At 44.4% G+C, this 19,677-nt stretch overlaps 1 non-coding gene across 1 annotated transcript; it reads right to left on the minus strand.

Moving 5' to 3' along the window:
- Nucleotides 1–5,241: 5,241 nt before the first annotated feature.
- On the minus strand, nucleotides 5,242–5,379 carry LOC119931203. Its single transcript, XR_005452059.1, has one exon. It is a non-coding gene; the product is annotated as a small nucleolar RNA SNORA7 (small nucleolar RNA).
- Nucleotides 5,380–19,677: the final 14,298 nt, after the last annotated feature.

Genomic DNA, 19,677 nt, shown 5'->3' on the forward strand with positions numbered 1-19,677 from the left:
TTATTGGTACTGTTGCATGTCTCCTGTCTCCTCCTCTCCATGTTTCCATGTTTTCAATTGATCAGTGGTGTCTATTGAGCACTCATGGTGAACAGACTACTGTATTAAGCACTTATCCTTTCCTAATCCATGATGACCTCACCCACTACATTGTAAACACAATGAAAGCCATCAGGCGTGAGCTTCGTAAAATCTCTTCATTCATTCAATCATATTTATTGAGCACTTACTGTGTACAGAGCACTGTACTAAGCGCTTGATTGATCTCTTCATTAATCTCTTCATTAGCTCCATACCCGTCTATTACATCCTCTTCAACTTTCACTTCCTTCCCAGCTATTTCTCAAGAAGGGCATCTTCCATCTGCTTTCTGTTTTCACTCTTCGACCTGTATCTCCGACTCCAGGCCCCCATCACCTCACAAAAGCACTCCTCCTCTGTTTTACTGCTTTCTTCAACCTCTTCCTCTAATGGCCTCTTTGCTTCTGCTTTCAAACTTTCTCCACTTTCCCTCTTGCAAATCGCCTTAGCTCTCAATCCAACCACCCCTCCTGCATTCATCCCATCTCCTTGCTCCCAGTCCTATCCGAGCTCACAGAATAAATTGTATTCACCCATTGCCTAGATTGTATTGCTAGTCTGTCACCTCCTTGAGGACAGGGACACTGTTGACTATTGCTAATGGGCATTCCCATGTGCTTAGTATTATACTCTGCACACAGAAGTCTCTCAGTAGTAGCTACTGTTGAATGAACGATCGAGTGATACCCACAGTGGGATTCCTAAGGATCTTTTCATGGCATTCCTGGCTTTGGCTGGAGTGCTCTTGTAAGGTTCAGGGAATTTTTCTGCCTTTTGATATTGGGTATACACTGAGATTCACAGCAGGGCGCCCCAGTTCTTTCTAGAACTGAATGAGAGTCAGCTTCTCCTTAGTCAGCATTAAGGAATAATCCAATCGGACTCAATCTCTCACGGGGAACAGTCCCGCAAAGTTCAAGGAGTGTGGCATCGTGAATAGAACACAGGCCTTGGAATCAGAAGGATCTGCAGTCTAATCCCAGCTCTGCCTCTTGTCTGTTGTGTGACCCTGGGCAAGTCACTTCACTTTCCTGCACCTCAACTCCCTTATCTGTAAAATGGGGATTAAGATTATGAGCCCCATGTGAGACATGAACTGTATCCATTCTGATTACCTTGTATCTACTCTAGAGCTTAGAACAGTGCCTGGCACATAGAAAGCACTTAACAAATACCATTTTTTTAAAAAAAGGGAAAAGAGGTATTTCATCCACAATTCACAGATGAGAAAGGTCTTACAGCAGGCCGGTGCTAGAGTCAGGACCAGAACCCAGATCACCGGATTCCCATCACCCTGCTCTTTCCATTAGGCCACACTGCCTCCCATTAATCAATCAATCAATCAATCAATCGTATTTATTGAGCGCTTACTGTGTGCAGAGCACTGTACTAAGTGCTTGGGAAGTACAAGTTGGCAACATATAGAGACAGTCCCTACACAACAGTGGACTCACAGTCTAAAAGGGAAGGCCTCTTAGTGGAGATATGATTTTAATAAGGCTCTGAAAGTGGGGAGAGTGATCATTTGTCAGATGTGAAGAGGAAGGAAGTTCCGGGCCAGAGCCAGGAGGGGGGCGAGGCATCAGTGGCAATAATAATAATAATAATAATAATAATGTTAGTATTTGTTAAGCGCTTACTCATTAATGAACTCTTTGGGTCCCAGCAGTTCCACCATAGAAGAGCCAACTTTTACTTCATCTGGCTTGTTGACTTTCTCTGCTGACGCTGCCTGGCAAACAAGTAGCCCTCCTCTTCCTCCCAGCCTTTGACCTTTTCTGCTCCACACCCTGATCCTCTTTAAACTTTCTCCCCAAAATAACCCCTCATTGCCTGGACCCCCTTTTACTCCCTGCCCCCTGTGCCCTTAGACCTAGTACCATAAAGGAAGTTAAGGCGTATAAAAGCCAAAATTGATGCATTGCAAAGCTGAGGTAGTGTGGGAATATCAAAGTATTGTAAGTGTCATTCCCCTTAACTAGAACAATATTAGGTGGATGACTTTCTGTAGTGAATTGTATGATAGTTTTACAAAAGATTCAGGAAGACACAGTAAATAGAGCCCAAAAAGAGTCATGACCTTTGATGACTTTTATGAGATTTTATGAGAAGCAGCGTGGCTCAGTGGAAAGAGCACGGGCTTTGGAGTCAGAGGTCATGGGTTCAAATCCCGGTTCTGCCAATTGTCAGCTGGGTGACGTTAGGCAAGTCACTTAACTTCTCTGTGCCTCAGTTCCCTCATCTGTAAAATGGGGATGAAGACTGTGAGCCCCCCGTGGGACAACCTGATCACCTTGTAACCTCCCCAGTGCTTAGAACAGTGCTTTGCACATAGTAATCACTTACTAAATGCCATTATTATTATTATTATGACCTTTGATTCTACAGTTAGTCTAATTGAGTGCAGTCAGAGCATCACCCGCAGCTCTCTAAGTTGCACTTTTGATACAGACGATGGAGGTGCTGGAAATCACAACAGAAAATGGGTATTTTATAGCTGTTCAATTGATTTTATTAAGATATTCATGAATAGCATTGGGGAGAGTGGAGAAGAAAATAAAGCTGTACAAGTCCATAGAGAAATACAGAGAAATCAATTATTCCAATTGCATATTGTACTAAATACTTATGAGGATCCTGGATTTTTTCCAATTTGTTGGCCAACAGTGGTTTTTTTTCAAAATATGGTCTGAAGGTTTTTAGAATAGGCTTAGATTCCTCACCCTCTCCCTCCTCCCTCCCCGGGAGGACTGAGTAGCTTTGTCAGGGTGTGTTTTAGGTATAATTACAGAATGCATACTCTGAGATGTTTGTGGCCCTCAGATTACATGGACCCCAGAGAAGGGAAGATGGAGAAAACTACTTACTCTCAGCAGGTCCTGGGGCCTCAACGTGACACTCACCAGGCGCCATGTTCCCATCTATCAACAGCATTGCTTCTTGCAGCAACTTTGCTGGCACTTCTGCTGGCTGCAGCCCTTCCCACAGCACGGAGTGCAGCAACAGGGTCTATAGCAGATGTACCTGCGGATGCAAGTGGTCCTACCACCACAGCAGCCGCAGCAGCCACCACAGCAGCTGCAGCAACCACCACCGCAACCACCACCACAGCCACCACAGCCACCGCTGCAGCCTCCGCAGCCTCCGCCGCAGCCTCCGCAGCCTCCGTCGCAGCCTCCGCAGCCTCCACCGCAGCCGCAGCAACCCATAGTGTCAGTCGAGAAGTTTGTGAGTGCAGGTAAAGGAAGAGGAGTCAGGGAGGTTTAATGCTTTCAAGCTGCCGGGCAGCTCTTATATACCCTCCTCCGCGGGGATAGGCCCACACCCTGGATCACTTCCTTGTTGTTATTTATCCCAGTTTCCATGCAGACTCTCTCCCAGTTCCTTGTTTACTTCCTTTTTGTACATTTTTGCTTCACTAAATTGCTTATTTTATTTTTGTTCAATTTCTCCCTAGATTCTCATTTCTAAAGACAAATAGTACAGACTGAAGAATAGAATAATATGCCTTCAATTCTCATTTTGAAATTTTCCAAATGAAGGTGTTATTCAGATCTGCCAGACTTGGCTGGGAGAATTATCTCACCGTCTTCTGATTTACCAGTGTCCTAACAGAGGTAAAGCCTTTCTAGTACCACAGACATTCAGAGACATTCAAGCCTGGCAGAAATCACTTTCTCTCAAAAGACAGATGTGGAAGAAACAAGCAGAGAAAGGACTAAGTTCTGAGTTTTTATATCTGGTAGCAACACTAGTAGTAGTAGTAATAGTAGTAGCATTAATTCAGCACCTGCTTTGTGAGATACGTAGAACTAGGTGCTTGGGAAGTACATGGTATTTTAATGTCTGTCTCCCACTCAAGACTGTGAGATCCTCATGGGCAGAGAACGTGTCCCTCAACTCCATTATATTGTACATTTCCAAGCACTCAGTATAGTGCACTCTGAAGACAGTAAGTGTTCAATAAATACAATTGATTGATAGAAATGAAGTAGCAAATTTCCTGCCCACAAGAAGCTGGCAATTGCTGAAGTTCATCCATATTACACTTGATAGGTTTCCACCTCAGTGTTTATTGGAGGCCCAATTTTTGTGGAGAGGATTGATTTGTGCAAATAACCACATCTTGTCCCATCCTAGGTCCCCTCTACCTCCTTCTCAGCCACTGACATCACGGAACACCATCAGGGACAAGTTTGGGAGTAGAATTTGGGTGGGCTGCACTCTTGAGTTGGTGCCTTATGCGAAGCAGCCATTGTGAGTGCAGGCTCCATCTCACACGCTCATTTTGCGAAAGACCTTCCCCTATCCAGTGTTCAATCACTGTTGGCTATTATGAGATCAGTTAATCAATCATTAAAATATATTGAGTGCCTGCCATCTACAGAGTACTCTATTAAACACTTGTTAAAGTACAATAGAGGTAGAAGACAAGATCAACGTCCTCAAGTATTTTAAAACTTAGAGGGGGATATGGACACAAAATGACTTACTGTTGGAGAAGAAAGGGAATGAAAAGATGGCTAAATGCTTAAATTGCATAGAGTACATGAATTGATATATACAGTGGCTGGGAGTGCGTTATACTGAGGACCAGCTGAGAAGATATAATGATAATGGTGGTATTTGTTAAGTGATTGTGGCTGGGTGATTGATCATTAGATCGATTGATGATAGGACACACAAAGCAAAGGTGGTCACTGCCCAAAAGCTGCAACTGGGAAGTGGTATAGGCTGTAGAATCGCTCCCTCCACTCCCCTCTCTTCCTGTGGTCCCAGGGGCCTGAATGTCTACTTCTCAGCCTGATCCCCAGATGTCTCCGGCACAGCCTCTCTGCGATGGAGTCAGAAACTCCCAGGAGACCCTTCTGGCGACAAAATGTGGTATTTTTTTAAGTGCTTACTATATTCCAAGGCCCTGCACTAAGTGCTGGGGTCTTGTCTTATTCTGTCAAGTCATCTCTGACCCACAGAGAAGCCATGACACATCTCTCCCAGAATGCCCCACCTCCATCTGCAATTGCTCTGGTAGTAAATCCACAGAGTTTTCTTGGTAAAAATGTGGAAGTGGTTTACCATTGTCTCTTTTGGTGCAGTAAACTTGAGTCTCCACCCTCGACTCTCTCCCATACCACTGCTTCCCGGCACAGGTAAGTTTTGACTTGCAGCAGGTTGTCTTCCACTTGCTAGCCACTGCCCAAGCTAGGAATGGAATGGGCATGCCTCTGCTTGACTCTCCCTCCTATAGTTGAGACTAGAAGAGTGCTGGAAACTCTCCAGATATGACCCTGAGAGGGGAAGTGCTGCAGGGATCAATCCCTATTTTACAGGTGAGGGAACTGAGATCCGGATGAGTGAAGTGACTTGCTCAAGGTCACACACCAGACAAGTGGCAGAGCCAGAATTAGAACCCATGGTCTTCTGACTTCCAAATCTGTGCTTTATCCTCTACCCCATGCTGCTTCTCTACTATGCCATGCTGCTTCTCTATCACCACCTGGTTGACTGAGACAGGACTGACCACCACTGCAAGACCATGGAGGTGGGTCCTCTGTGGCTGGGCTCTCATTCGCCCACTCTGGACATCAAAGGATGGTGAAGGATGGGGGAATGGTGTTATCCGCCAACCCTAGCTCTACATCTCTTCCTTCATCCCCTTCTCCATCACCCCTTTTAAAGAACCATCTCTATATGTCACCAACTTCTACTTCCCAAGTGCTTAGCACAGTGCTCTGCACACAGTAAGCGCTCAATAAATATGACTGAATGAATGAATCTCTTGCCTTTCTCCCTCTTCCACTCATCTTCTATAATTTTTTTGTGTTTCTTTCCCTATTTCTCTGTGACTAACTCCACCCAAAACCACTAGATATTCCCAGTCATAGTAAAGCAAGCTCATAGTTAAACATATTCAAAGGCAGCCTATGGTTTGATTAGTATTTGGGGATTTACAGTCTCCATGCCATAACTCATATTCAGGCTTAACTCCATATCCTGAGACCGGAAATAGCTACATGCTTATTTTCTGACTCAGCCAATGCCCTTCCTGTCTCAAAGGAAAACTCATGTAATATAAAAGTCCCCAGGGTAGACCATTAAAAGTTACTGGACTGATTTCTGCAACGTATTAAATTACTGTGGTTAACATTTCTACCATACCAATGCCTGGAAGGCAGTAACCACGTACAACGTTCTTAGATTCTTCTGAATTTTAGAGCTCTATGCTCTCCTTATCATTCTTGTACTTTAGCAAAGTCCTACCCTCTTCTATCCCACAGAATTCTGGGTAAACAGAACAAAGTTTGGACTTTCACGACCTTCTGCAGAGACAACAATTAATAAATGCTGTTGCTGCTGATGTTGATGAAATAACTGTAGAAAAGAGAGAGCAGCGTGGCTTACTGGGTAGAATACAAGCCTGGGAGTCAGAAGGACCTGGGTTCTAATTCCAACTCAGCTGTTTGTTTGCTGTGTGACTTCGGCCAAGTCACTTAACTTCTCTGTGCCTCAGTCTTCTCAACTATAAAATGACTATTAAAACCGTGAGCCCCATGTGCGACATGGACTGTGTCCAAACTGATTAGCTTGTATGTACCCCAGCTCTTGGTACAGTGACTCACACATAGTAAGCACTTAACAAATACCATCAAAAAGAGAGCAGGTGCCATCCATCAGAGACCATTGGAAGGCACAGCCAAGGTACCAGTGGTACAGACCTCATTGAAGACCAGAGAGGTGGGGAGATCAAAGTCAGGCACTGGTGATCCTAGGAGGGTATTAGGAGTAATGGCACTTGAATCTGAGGTAAACTGAGCCTTTGGGTTGCAGACCTCACTTTTCTTCTTCTACAACCCAGTTTGCACACTTCGTTCCTCTGGTGCTAACCTTCTCACTGTGCCTCAATCTAGCCTGTTTCACAACTGACCCTGGCCCATGTCCTACTGCTGGCCTGGGAAGCCCTCCCTCCTCAAATCCACCAATTACTCTCCCCCAAGAGTCCTTCTCAGACTAAGCCCCTCTTTTCCTCATCTCCCACTCCCTGCCACATCACCCTGACTAGCTTCCTTTGCTCTACCCGACCCCCCCACAAGCCACAAAGCAATTATGTATACATCTGTAATTTATATTGATGTCTAATTGTATTGATGTCTGTCTCCCCCCCACCCACCCCTGCCCTCTAGACTATGAGCTCCTGTTGGCAGGGATTGTCTCTTTACTGCTGCATTGTACTTTCCCAAGTGCTTAGTACAATAATAATAATAATAATAATAATAATGGCATTTATTAAGCGCTTACTATGTGCAAAGCACTGTTCTAAGCGCTGGGGAGGCTACAAGGTGATCAGGTTGTCCCACGGGGGGCTCACAGTCTCCATCCCCATTTGACAGATGAGGGAACTGAGGCCCAGAGAAGTGAAGTGACTTGCCCGAAGTCACACAGCTGACAATTGGCAGAGCCGGGATTTGAACCCATGACCTCTGACTCCAAAGCCCGGGCTCTCTCTGCAAAAAGTAAGCACTCAATAAATATGATTGATTGAATGAGTGAATGAAGACCACCATGTGAGAATGTAGGTCAGAAGCTGGAAAACAGAATATCGGGACTGGAATTGTTTTCAACTCTTGTACTTGGTTGGATGTACATTCAGAAAATTCAAATTTGCCCCATTTTCGTCCATTCCTTTCTCTCTCCCCAGTTTTGTATGCTCACAATTTCCGTGGGTTAAAAGGTAGCAAAGAACTGCTTCTGGTGCAGAGACCTTAAGAAGGTCCCAGGACAGTTTGGAAGATTTTACTCTATGAAATGTTAATTGGGAGAAATCCTTCCTGCATTCATTCATTCAATCATATTTATTGAGTGCTTACTGTGTGCAGAACACTATACTAAGCACTTGGAAAGTACAATTCGTCAACAGAGTCCCTACCCAACAACGGGCTCACAGTCTAGAAGGGGAAAACAGACAACAAAACAAAACAAGTAGACAAGCGTCAATACCATCAAAATAGATAAATAGAATTATAGATATATACACATCTTAAATAAAATAGAGTAATAAATATGTTCAAATATACACAAGTGCTGTGGGGAGGGTAAGGGGGTGGGGGAGAGGGAGGGAGTGGGGGCGATGGGGAGGGGAGGAGGAGCAGAGGAAAGGGGGGGCTCATTTTGGGAAGACCTCCTGGAGGAGGTGAGCTCTCAGTAGGGCTTTGAAGGGAGGAAGAGAGCAGTTTGGCAGTTGTGTGGAGGGAGGGCACTCCAGGCCAGAGGTTGGACGTGGGCTGGGGGTTGATGGTGGGACAGGTGAGAATGAGGCACAATGACGAGGTTAGCGGCCGAAGAGCTAAGTATGCGGGCTGGGATTTAGAAGGAAAGAGGGAGGTGAGGTAAAAGGGGGTGAGGTGATGGAGAGCTTTGAAGCCAATAGTGAGGAGTGTTTGCTTCATGGGAAGGTTGTTAGGCAACCACTGGAGATTTCTGAGAGGAGTGACGTGTCCAGAACGTTTCTGTAGAAAGATAATCTGGGCAGCAGAGTGAAGTATAGACTGAAGCGGGGAGAGACAGGAGGATGGGAGATCAGAGAGGATGATTCTTCAAGTTGATCCCATAAGGCAGCACTTTCATTCAATTGTATTTAGGAAGCATTGTGGCTTAGTGGGTAGAGCACAGGCTTGGGAGTCAGAGGACATGGGCAGAGCCAGGATTAGAACCCACGTCCTCTGACTCCCAAACCCGTGCTCTGTCCACTTGTCTGTTGTGTGACCTTGGGCAAGTCACTTAACTTCTCAGTGCCTCAGTTCTCTCATCTGGAAAATGGGGATTAAAACTGTGAGCCCCACGTGGGACAACCTGGTTACATTGTATCTACCCAGTGCTTAGAACAGTGCCTGGCACATAGTAAGTGCTTAACAAATACCATAATAATCATTATTCTTCTAGACTGTGAGCCCATTGTTGGGTAGGGATTGTCTCTGTCTGTTGCCAAATTGTACTTTCCAAGCGCTTAGTACAGTGCTCTGAACACAGTAAGTGCTCAATAAATACAATTGAATGAATGAATGAATGAACTGAGCGCTTACTGTGTGCGAGCATTGTACTAAATGCTTGCAAGGTTCAATTCAGCAATAGAGAGAATCCCTTTATGAAGCCTCCCAGCCAGCTTTCTGCAGAGTTTTGTTTGTTTGCTTTCTGTTGTAGTGTTTGTTTTCTTCTGTTTTAATGGTACTTGTTAAGCACTTACTATGTGTCAGGCACACTACTAAGGGCTGAGGTAGATACCTGTTAATCAGGTTGGATATTTGGAGAAACACCGTGGCTTAGTAGAAAGAGCAGGGTTTAGGAGTCAGAGGTGGTGGATTCTAATCCCAGCTCCACCACTTATCAACTGTGTGACTTTGGGCAAGTCACTCAACTTTTCTGTGCCTCAGTTACCTCATCTGTAAAATGGGGATTAAGACTGTGAGCCCCCTGGGGGACAACCTGATTACCTTGTATCTACCCCAGTGCTTAGAACAGTGCTTAGCACATAGTAAGTGCTTAACAAAAAGCATCATTATTATTGTTATGGGACTCACAATCTTAATTCTAATGGGAAGCAGTGTGCTCTAGTGGATAGAGCACCGGCTTGGGAATCAGAAGGACCTGGGTTCTAATCCTTGTCTGCTCTGTGACCCTAGGCAAGTCACGTAATTTCTCTGTGCCTCAGTTACCTAGTCTGCAAAATTGGGAGTGACACTGTGAGCCCCGTGTGGGACAGGGACTGTGTCCCACCTGCTTAGCTTGTATCTACCTCAGTGATTAGTGCAGTGCCTGGCACTTAATAAGTGCTTAATTAATTATGGCATTTTGTAAAAGTACTTACTATGTGCAAAGCACTGTTCTAAGTGCTGGGGGGATACAAGGTGATCAGGTTGTCCCACGTGGGGCTCACAGTCTCAATCCCCATTTTACAGATGAGGTCATTGAGGCACAGAGAAATGAAGTGACTTGCCCAAAGTCACACAGCTGACAATTGGTGGACCCGGGATTTGAACCCATGACCTCTGACTCCCAAACCCGGGCTCTTTCCACTGAGCCAAGCTGCTTCTCGTGGCTTACCAAATACCATTAAAAAAATCCCATTTAAAAGATGAGGTAACTGAGGTAAAGAGAAGTTAAATGACACAGCAGATAAATGGTGGAGCTGGGATTAGAACCCAGGTCGTCTGACTCCCAAAGTCGCCAGAACTGTCTAACAGGAGGTGGCACCGGGGAAGAGGGAGACACCACTTTCCGTGAGGCTTGAAAGGAAGAAAACAGATTGATCACGGTTGCATTTGGGTTTTTCTCCACTGTCCCAGCACATTTTCCCTGGATCCAGAGCCAGGGAATCAAGAAGACACAATTCCCTCCGCTGTCCTGGCTCATTTTCCCAGGCTGATCGTTTTGGCGGGAGGTGGAGGAGAGGGGTGGAGAAGAGCCTCCACCACTGCTGCCCCATCACCAGTGCCACACTCAGGACTGAGGGAGGGGAGGTTTTTCCAGTGGGGCACAGATACAGGCCTCCCATCAATTAATCAATCAATCAATCAATCGTATTTATTGAGTGCTTACTGTGTACAGAGCACTGAACTACGCGCTTGGGAAGTACAAGTTGGCAACACATAGAGACAGTCCCTACCCAACAGCGGGCTCACAGTCTAGAAGAGGGAGACAGACAACAAAACAAAACATGTAGACAGATGTCAAGTCGATGGAACAAAGTGACTCCTTCACTTGCCCATCATCAGATGGGCAGAGGAGGCAAAATGGGAAACCTTCTGCTTGTTTCCTTTTTATTTAAAAATCGACAAAATGCAAATCTTCCAAGGCCCGCAGCAGCCTGAGGTAAGGGTAACTTCCAGACTGGGGAGTGCTGTGGTCATTGCTGGGCCCAGAGGGGGTCATGCCCAGAAGGCAGCAACCGAGTCAGCGTCAGCTTGCAGCATATGACTGGGTGGGAAAGGCAGCACTATTTTGGACTGTAATTGAACACCTTTTCTCTGGGATCAGTAGAATTGATAGGCCATCCAGACAAATCCGTAAATCAACCAAACGCCTCATATGTATACATCCGTATATATCTGTAATTTATTTACTTATTTTTTTACCTATTTGTTTATTTATATTAATGTCTGTCTCCCCCTCTAGACTGTGAACCCATTGTGGGCAAGAATGTGTCCATTGTTATATTGTACTCTCTCAAGCGCTTAGTATACTGATTTGCACCTAGTAAGAGCTCAATAAATGTGATTGAATGAATGAATGAAAGTATGCAAATTGCACCCCCATTGCAGACTCCATGGGAGCCCTTCTAGAAAACCCTTGGAGAGGAAAGCTTGTGCCATATTTTAGATATTTGTTCCAATTCACCCAAGCAAAGATTATTAAGACAATATAGACTGAGTCACCAAGGCACAGAGATGCTGAAAAGTGTGGCTTGAATTCATTGCTTTCTAAGTCAAGTAGAAACTCCTGACCATTGGATTTAAGGCAATGAGGAGGAGGAAGAAAAGGAGCTATGGTTGCAAGGGCTGCCTGTGCACAGTTACCAGGAGAACAAGAGCTAAAGGAAAGGTCAGTGAGTGACCTTATCCACAGACTCCTGTTCCCCACAGTCCTACATACTGCGGACAGAGCAGAAGCCCTGAAGCCCCGAACCAATCATGCCTCCTGGCAAATTCTCCAGGACAATTCAATGCAGTTGTAGGTCCAATTTCATTCATTCATTCATTCAGTCATATTTGTTGAGCACTTACTGTGTGCAGAGCACTGTACTAAGCACTTGGGAAAGTACAATGCAACAATTTTATATAGAGATGTTAGATTCTATTAGCCCTGGATATCCCACGAAGTCAACTTCAAATAAAACAACTCTGAGGGAGATTTTCCAATCCCTCTGCAGCCAAAAGAGGCCAAATCTCCTCACATCAATGTCTAGGATGATTTAGTCCCTAGGGGTACGAATCAACTGCATCATTTGGAAATAGGTTATTTCAGTACTGGTGTGCACTAGAATAAACTTCCTTGATGTTAAATTGTGTCATGAAAAGAAATGAAATTCCCTCAAACCCCAGACACTGAGGTTTCTGTTTCCAGTGTGAAGTATGGTCTTTGAAAGCTAGAAAGGTCAGTCAGATACAAATATGGCTAAAAGATACATTGCTAGCATCTAAGACCTGATTAGCTTTCTTTAGTGCCCTTTGTCGCAATGGTCATTCGAGAAATAGTCTCATCCCTATGGTGGAAATATCTCTGTAAGAAGATGCAACAGTCATGAAAGAAGAAGCCGCAGAGTTGGGTAGTTTAATGGAGGATTTTAAGAGAATGTTATAAAAGAACATTCAGGAAACTACTGAAAGAGAAAAGTTGGCAAAAATGAATAATCCCTTTTCAGGCCTGGTTGGTTTGGCTACTGTTTCATCAGTAGATCTAGAAGGACTACTACCAGTACAGACAGTGATTTCATGGGAAAAAGATGCAAGGATAATTCTTTTTATTGTTTGTTTCATTTTATTAACAATTGGCCTAAACATTTGGGAAAATGGAGAAACAAAACGAAAATAAGAGAATTGTTCCATACCAGCAAAAAAAACAAAACAAAACCAGAGAGTCAGTCACAGATGATATGAAAACAGAGCAATTCTTAAGAACAAAATCATTTTTCCATTTGGTTACAACAGTACAGTTGAGGATTTTGGGAATCTAGGCTGTAGTTGATGAGCACCACTTTGTGGGTTTTCCATCCCAAGTGTAGTACAGGGCATTCAAGAAGGATCCAGAGTCTGATAAAACATAGGCCCTGATGAAACATAGCCCCTGGATCTGGGTGCAAGGAGCTGATTACATTAACACCAGAGCAGGGCTAGGTGGGAGGAGATGGAGGAAACTACCATCACTGGGGAGAGACTGGGAAACCCAGTGTGACACTCGCCAGGCATCAGGTTCCCATCCTTCAGCAGCATTGCTTCTTGCAGCAACTTTGCTGGCACTTCTGCTGGCCGCAGCCCTTCCCACAGCATGGAATGCAGCAACAGGGTCTATAGCAGATGTACGTGCGGGTGCAAGTAGGTCCACAACCGCAGCAGCCGCAGCAGCCGCTACAGCAGCTGCAGCAACCACCACCGCAACCACCACCGCAGCCACCACAGCCACCGCCGCAGCCTCCACAGTCTCCACCACAGCCTCCGCAGCCTCCACCGCAGCCGCAGCAACCCATAGTGTCAGTCGAGAGGTTTCCGTGTACAGGTTAAAGAGGAGGAGTGCGGAAGGTTTGATGCCCTCCTGCTGCCAGGCAGCTCTTATATACCTTCCCCCACTGTCATGTGCCACACTCAGGACTGCTTCTTTGTTGTTTATCCCCGTTTCCATGGCAGACTTTCCCCCCACTGCCTTGTTTACTTCCTCACTGGACACATTTTGCCTCATTAAAATGTTTATTTCACCTTTTGCTCCACCTACTCTTGTTCAAAGACAATTTTCCATTTGGAGAAAGAGTCCCTCATTTTACATCGAGGGACTTAGCAAGCAAAAGTGAGAATCCCACACCTCAGGGTCATCTCTCGGTGTCTGGTAGGTGTCCTCTCTTCAGTGCTGAACAGAAAATTCCCCAACCTGCCAGAGCTTGCTTCACGAGAAAAGGAAAATGAGGAAAAGCAAAGTGATAACATGGACATCTCAATATTTACCTGTCCTGTTTCTTCTTTGATCCCTGGAAATACTCTCTGGCTCATTCCTGATTCTTTTTCAGGCTGCTGGTGTCACAGACTCACATGGGACAACAGAGGATATTGTCAGGGGATGGTTATTGGAAAGGAATTTTGGACGCTGCACGTGTGTCGTAATGGACAATGGCAAATGCCACCGTGTGTACTGACTCCAGGGCACTTGTCCATCAGGTGAAAGCCCGGCCCCTGTCACGTGCCTATCATAAAAATAGTCAATCAGGATCCATTGCCCATTAGGTTATAATTTTTTCTGTTCCCATCTTCCAAAGGCTTAGTAGTGTGTGTAGTGTTCAGGAGGTATTCCATAGATATCACTGATTAATTGATTGTTCAGGTGATTTGTTTACTATTTTGCTCATGGAAAATCCCACTGCCCACTCGAGAATTTCATTCTAACTGCCTTCTCCTCAATATGACCTCCTGTCTCTACTGGATTCCCAATAGCTGTTGCTGGCATTGCTGCTTTTCTCTCCTTTTGAAAGTTCTCGTATGTTTAAATTAATCAAATCCAATCCTTCTGCATGTCCAAGGTACTCTCCAGGTTCCTTGGAAATGTAATTTCCCCGTAAGCAGAAATAGTAGATAAACATATGTGTAATTTAATATTCAGTCAGTGGGCTCCCTGTTCAAGAGGAAAAAGCAGATTCAGCAGAAAGGCAAGGCTCCTGGCACAATTCTTGCAACATTCTACTTTTAAATAATTATAATAATTGTGGTATTTGTTAGGCACTTACAATGTGCCAGTCATTGTACTAAGTGCAGGGGTAGATACACGTTATGTTGGACACAGTCCCTGTCCCATGGGGGGCTCACAGGTGAGGGAACTGAGGCACAGAGAAGTAAAATGACTTGCCCAAGGTCATGCAGCAGACAAGTGATGAAGCCAGGACTAGAACCACACATCAAGCATGCTAAAGTGTGAAAAGTACTAAGTACTTGGCTGAATATCATTCATGTTATTGTTGTATTAAATAGTTATGTGCCAATTTAGACTCATTCCCCGTCCTACAAAGGGAACACAGATCTAAGTGGGAAAGGACAGGCATACAGAACAAGAAGAATAGAAAAGCAGCATGGACTAGTAGATAGAGCATGGGCCTAGGGGTCAGAAGGATTTGGGTTCTAATCCCAGCTCTGCCACTTGTTGGTACGTGACTTGGGGCAAGTCACTTAACTTCTCTGTGCCCCAGTTACCTCATCAGTAAAGTGGGGATTAGATTATGACTCCTCTGTGGGAAAAGGACTGTGTCCAACATGATTAGCTTGCTTGTATCTACTCCAGCAGTACCAGGCACATAAATGTTTAACAAATTTCACTTAAAAAAGAATAAATGACAAAAAATAACAATAAGAGCCCCGAGCGGAGCAAATTTTGCCCTTGTCCAGTTTGAGCTGCAAAACTATAAGCGTTGCTTGACTACATTTCGTTTTATTCTCTGTCTCCCCCTTTTAGACTGTGAGCCCGCAGTTGGGTAGGGACTGTCTCTATATGTTGCCATCTTGTACTTCCCAAGCGCTTAGTACAGTGCTCTGCACACAGTAAGCACTCAATAAATACGATTAATTGATTGATTGAAGAGCAAATTGAAGATCCCTATGAACGCGGGCAGGCAATATGTCGCCCAAGCACTTAGTACAGTGCTCTGTACATAGTAAGCTCTAAATAAATATGACTGACTGACAAATAAGTAGCTCAAACAGTACTGGAGAGGCACCTCACCTCAACAGGTTACAGTCCTTTATGCCAATCTACAGTCTCCCCAGCATTGTAACAGAAATCTCTTGGTGCTTAATGGGAGAAGGGAGCCTGTTTTAGCCCACGTGATCCCCCACCACAGCACCAAGAGTCCATGGCCTTATGAGAACCCCAACCATGTGGATCCTAGTTTTGCCCACCCTCCGCTCCTGCAGAGACTGAGCTTCACTCCTATGGTCCCAGGGAGAAAAATCACTCATCTCCTCAATATTTTTCATTAATTGTGGAATTTTGAAGGATCCTATGAAAGTTGAGAATGTTTTATTTTTCTCTTCTGTGTGATACATAGTGTCCTTTGTTGACATTGAATATTTAATTTATATAATAATATAAGTATATATATTATATATTATCATATATATCAACATCATTAATATTATACATCATAATATTACAATATAGCAATCATAATATAATAGTTATATTAATACGAATATTTTATATTATGTATTGTTGTATATAATAGTGCATAATATAAACAATAATAATAATAACAATGGCATTTGTTAAGCACTCACTATGTGCAGAGCACTGTTCTAAGCACTGGGGTAGATACAAGGTAATCAGGGTGTCCCACGGAGGGCTCACAGCCTTCATCCCCATTTTACAGATTAGGGAACTGAGGCCCAGAGAAGTTAAGTGATTTGCCCAAAATCACACAGCAGACAAGTGGCAGAACAGGATTCAAACCCATGACCTCTGACTTCCAAGCCCGGATTCTCTCCACTAAGCCACGAAAGTTTTGTCTAGTTAATTCTAAAAGGGAGTGGAGATTGTATTTCTCTTCCTCAAACACGGAGGAATTTACTTTTCTCATATCCCATTTAATCTTGCAATTGTTTTCTGTTCCACGGACATTTTACTTGGCCTAATATTTGCATTTGCCCCACCTTCTTCGTTTTCTAGCTATCCTCCTGCCGTAGCCTTCATTTCCAAGGGGTAAGAGTGGTGAAGCAACACGTCTCAAAAGTGGAAGCCCCAGTGTCCTATTTCAATCAATCAATCCATCATATTTATTGAGTGCTTACTGTCTCCAGAACTGTGGATTAAGCACTTGGGAGAGTACAACACAACAATATAACAGACACATTCCCTGCCCACGATGAATTTACAGTCTAGAGGGGGAGACAGACATTAATATAAATAAATTATGGATATGCAATTATCAATTCCAATTCAAAGGAGCCTAAAGACATGAAGGTCAATATGGCATGTCTTACCAAGTCAGGGAGGCTTGGAGAAACCAAGGTCACCATCATTGACAATAACTGATGCGTGGTAGTTGGAATCATTGCCAATAAGTGATTCATCATCATTGGATTGGCTCGTGAAGAGCTGTAGGAGCATTTAGATGAGAGAGTTTGGAGAGTTAGGTGAGTTACTGTGAGAGGTGGTTTGGCAGGTATGGGAAATAATCAACCACCTGGTAGGGATAATAATGATGGCATTTATTAAGCACTTTATTAAATGCTTACTATGTGCAGAGCACTGTTCTAAGTGCTGTCAGGTTGTAGCTCTTGGGAGGACACCCTGACATCTGGCTGTTTCTCCCCATGCCTTCATTCAGGCCATTGTGTCAGCATCCCTGCTACTTCTCCATTGTCCTGATTTCCCTCAATCAATCAATGGTATTTATTGAGCACTTACAGTATGCAGACCACCGTACTAAGCCTTTGGGAAAGTTCAGTACAACAGAGTTGATAAGAGGCAAACCCTACCCACATGGATCTTACAGCCTGCAGGGGAAGACAGATATTAAAACAGATTACAGATAAGAAGTAGATTATAGATTTCTGCCCCACCTTGTAAATGAATGAATCATTTTGCCCCTTGTGGATTGACAGGAAACAAATTCTGCACCATACTAAGCACTGAGATGGATACAAGAAGATCAGGTCCCACATGAAGATCGCAGTCCAAGTAGGAGGGAGAACAGTATCGGATCCCCAGTTTGCAGATGAGGGAACTGCGGCACAGAGAAGTTAAGTGACGTGCTCAGGGTCACACAGCAGGTAAGTAGCAGAGCCGGGATTAGAACCCAGCTCCTCTGACTCCCAGGAGCTCTTTCTACTAGGCTGCACTGCTTCTGCATATACATAAATGCTAAGGATGAGTGTGAATACCTGAGTGCTGGGAATAGCCTTTGGGTTGATATAATCTGGGGTATTGGGCATCAATTGGAAAAGTCTTCCTGGAGGAGGCAAGAATTTAGGAAGGCTTTGAAGATGGAGAGGGCTGAGGTCTGGCAGATTTGTGGGAGAGTTTGACACTGGAGTGTACAAAGGGATTGGAAGCTGAAATTTAAAAAACAGAACCCAGCTAGAACATGATCTTGGGAGGAGAGAAGCGTGCAAGCTGAGGAGTAGCGAAAGCAGACAGCCAATATCTGAAATGGAGAAAGGTGATGGAAAGAGCTTTAAAACCAATAATAGCAGCTCAGGTATCCTGCTGTTGTTCATTCTGCATGCTCTATTATCATCAGCATCATCAATGATATTTATTGAGTTTTAAGGTGCCCAGAGCACCCCAGACATGAATTAACCTGCATGTGAGCGAGACTATGAGCCCATTGTTGGGTAGGGACCGTCTCTATATGTTGCCGACTTGTACTTCCCAAGTGCTTAGTGCAATGCTCTGCACACAGTAAGCGCTCAATAAATACGATTGAATTAATGAATGAATATGAGCAATAGAGTCATGGGTATGTCTCCCTTGGGTAGTGCTCTTTTGGTACTCTCCAAGAATCATTTTGACTGCAAAGGTCTTTGTCCAGGAAGTTGCATCATGATGTTGTTGAATAATCCCTCATTAACTATAGCTAATGTTAGCCTATAATTACATTTGCCTTCAAAGGTATTTCCTGAGGCTCGGCACCAAGCTATTCTTGAGAACATATTACCCCTCTCCTCAAGAACCTCACAATATGAAGATAAAGGCCAGCACTGGAACAGTATTTCATTCATTCAATCATATTTATTGAGTGCTTACTATGTGCAGAGCACTGTACTAAGCACTTGGGAAGTATAAGTTGGTAACATATAGAGATGGTCCCTACCCAATAATGGGATCATAGTCTAGAAGGGGGAGAGAGACAACAAAACAAAACATGTTGACAGGTGTCAGGTAATCAGAACAAAAAGAATTAAAGCTAAATTCACATCATTAACAAAATAAATAGAATATCACAAGCTCTCCTTCAGGTTCAAACATAACACCACTGACAGGAATGTTATATTAGTGTGCACAAATGTGGCCAGAAAGGCTGGTGCCTAACAACGAACTTTTCCACCTTCCTCAGTGCCTAGATTCTGTTTCATTTTTCATTAGTATTTATTATTATCAAATATTGTAATAATAATAATAATGATATTTGCTAAGCACTTACTATGAGCACTTACTATGTGCCAAGCCCTGAAATAAGCACTAGGGTAGATACAAGTTAACCAGGTTTGATATAGTCCCTGTCCCACATGGATCTCACAGTGCAAGTGGGAGGGTGAACAGATATTGAATCCCCATTTTACATATGACGGCACTACCATACATCCTGTCTCACAAGCCCGCAACCTTGGTGCCACCCTCGACTCCGCTCTCTCATTCACCCCTCACATCCAAGCCGTCACCAAAACCAGCCGGTCTCACCTCTGCAACATTGCCAAGATCCGCCCTTTCCTCTCCATCCAAATCGCTACCCTGCTCATCCAAGCTCTCATCCTATCCCGTCTGGATTACTGTATCAGCCTCCTCTCTGATCGCCCATCCTCGTGTCTCTCCCCATTTCAATCCATACTTCATGCTGCTGCCCGGATCGTCTTTGTCCAGAAACGCTCTGGGCATGTTACTCCCCTCCTCAAAAATCTCCAGTGGCTACCAATCTGCGCATCAGGCAGAAACTCCTCACCCTCGGCTTCAAGGCTGTCCATCACCTCACCCCCTCCTACCTTACCTCCCTTCTCTCATTCTACAGCCCAGCCCACACCCTCCTCTCCTCTGCCACTAATCTCCTCACCGTGCCTCGTTCTCGCCTGTTCCACCGTCGACCCCCGGCCCACGTCCTCCCCCTGGCCTGGAATGCCCTCCCTCCCCACATCCGCCAAG

The sequence above is a fragment of the Tachyglossus aculeatus genome, chromosome 7 (genome assembly GCF_015852505.1).
Source record: "Tachyglossus aculeatus isolate mTacAcu1 chromosome 7, mTacAcu1.pri, whole genome shotgun sequence".
NCBI classification, from domain to species: Eukaryota; Metazoa; Chordata; class Mammalia; order Monotremata; family Tachyglossidae; genus Tachyglossus; species Tachyglossus aculeatus.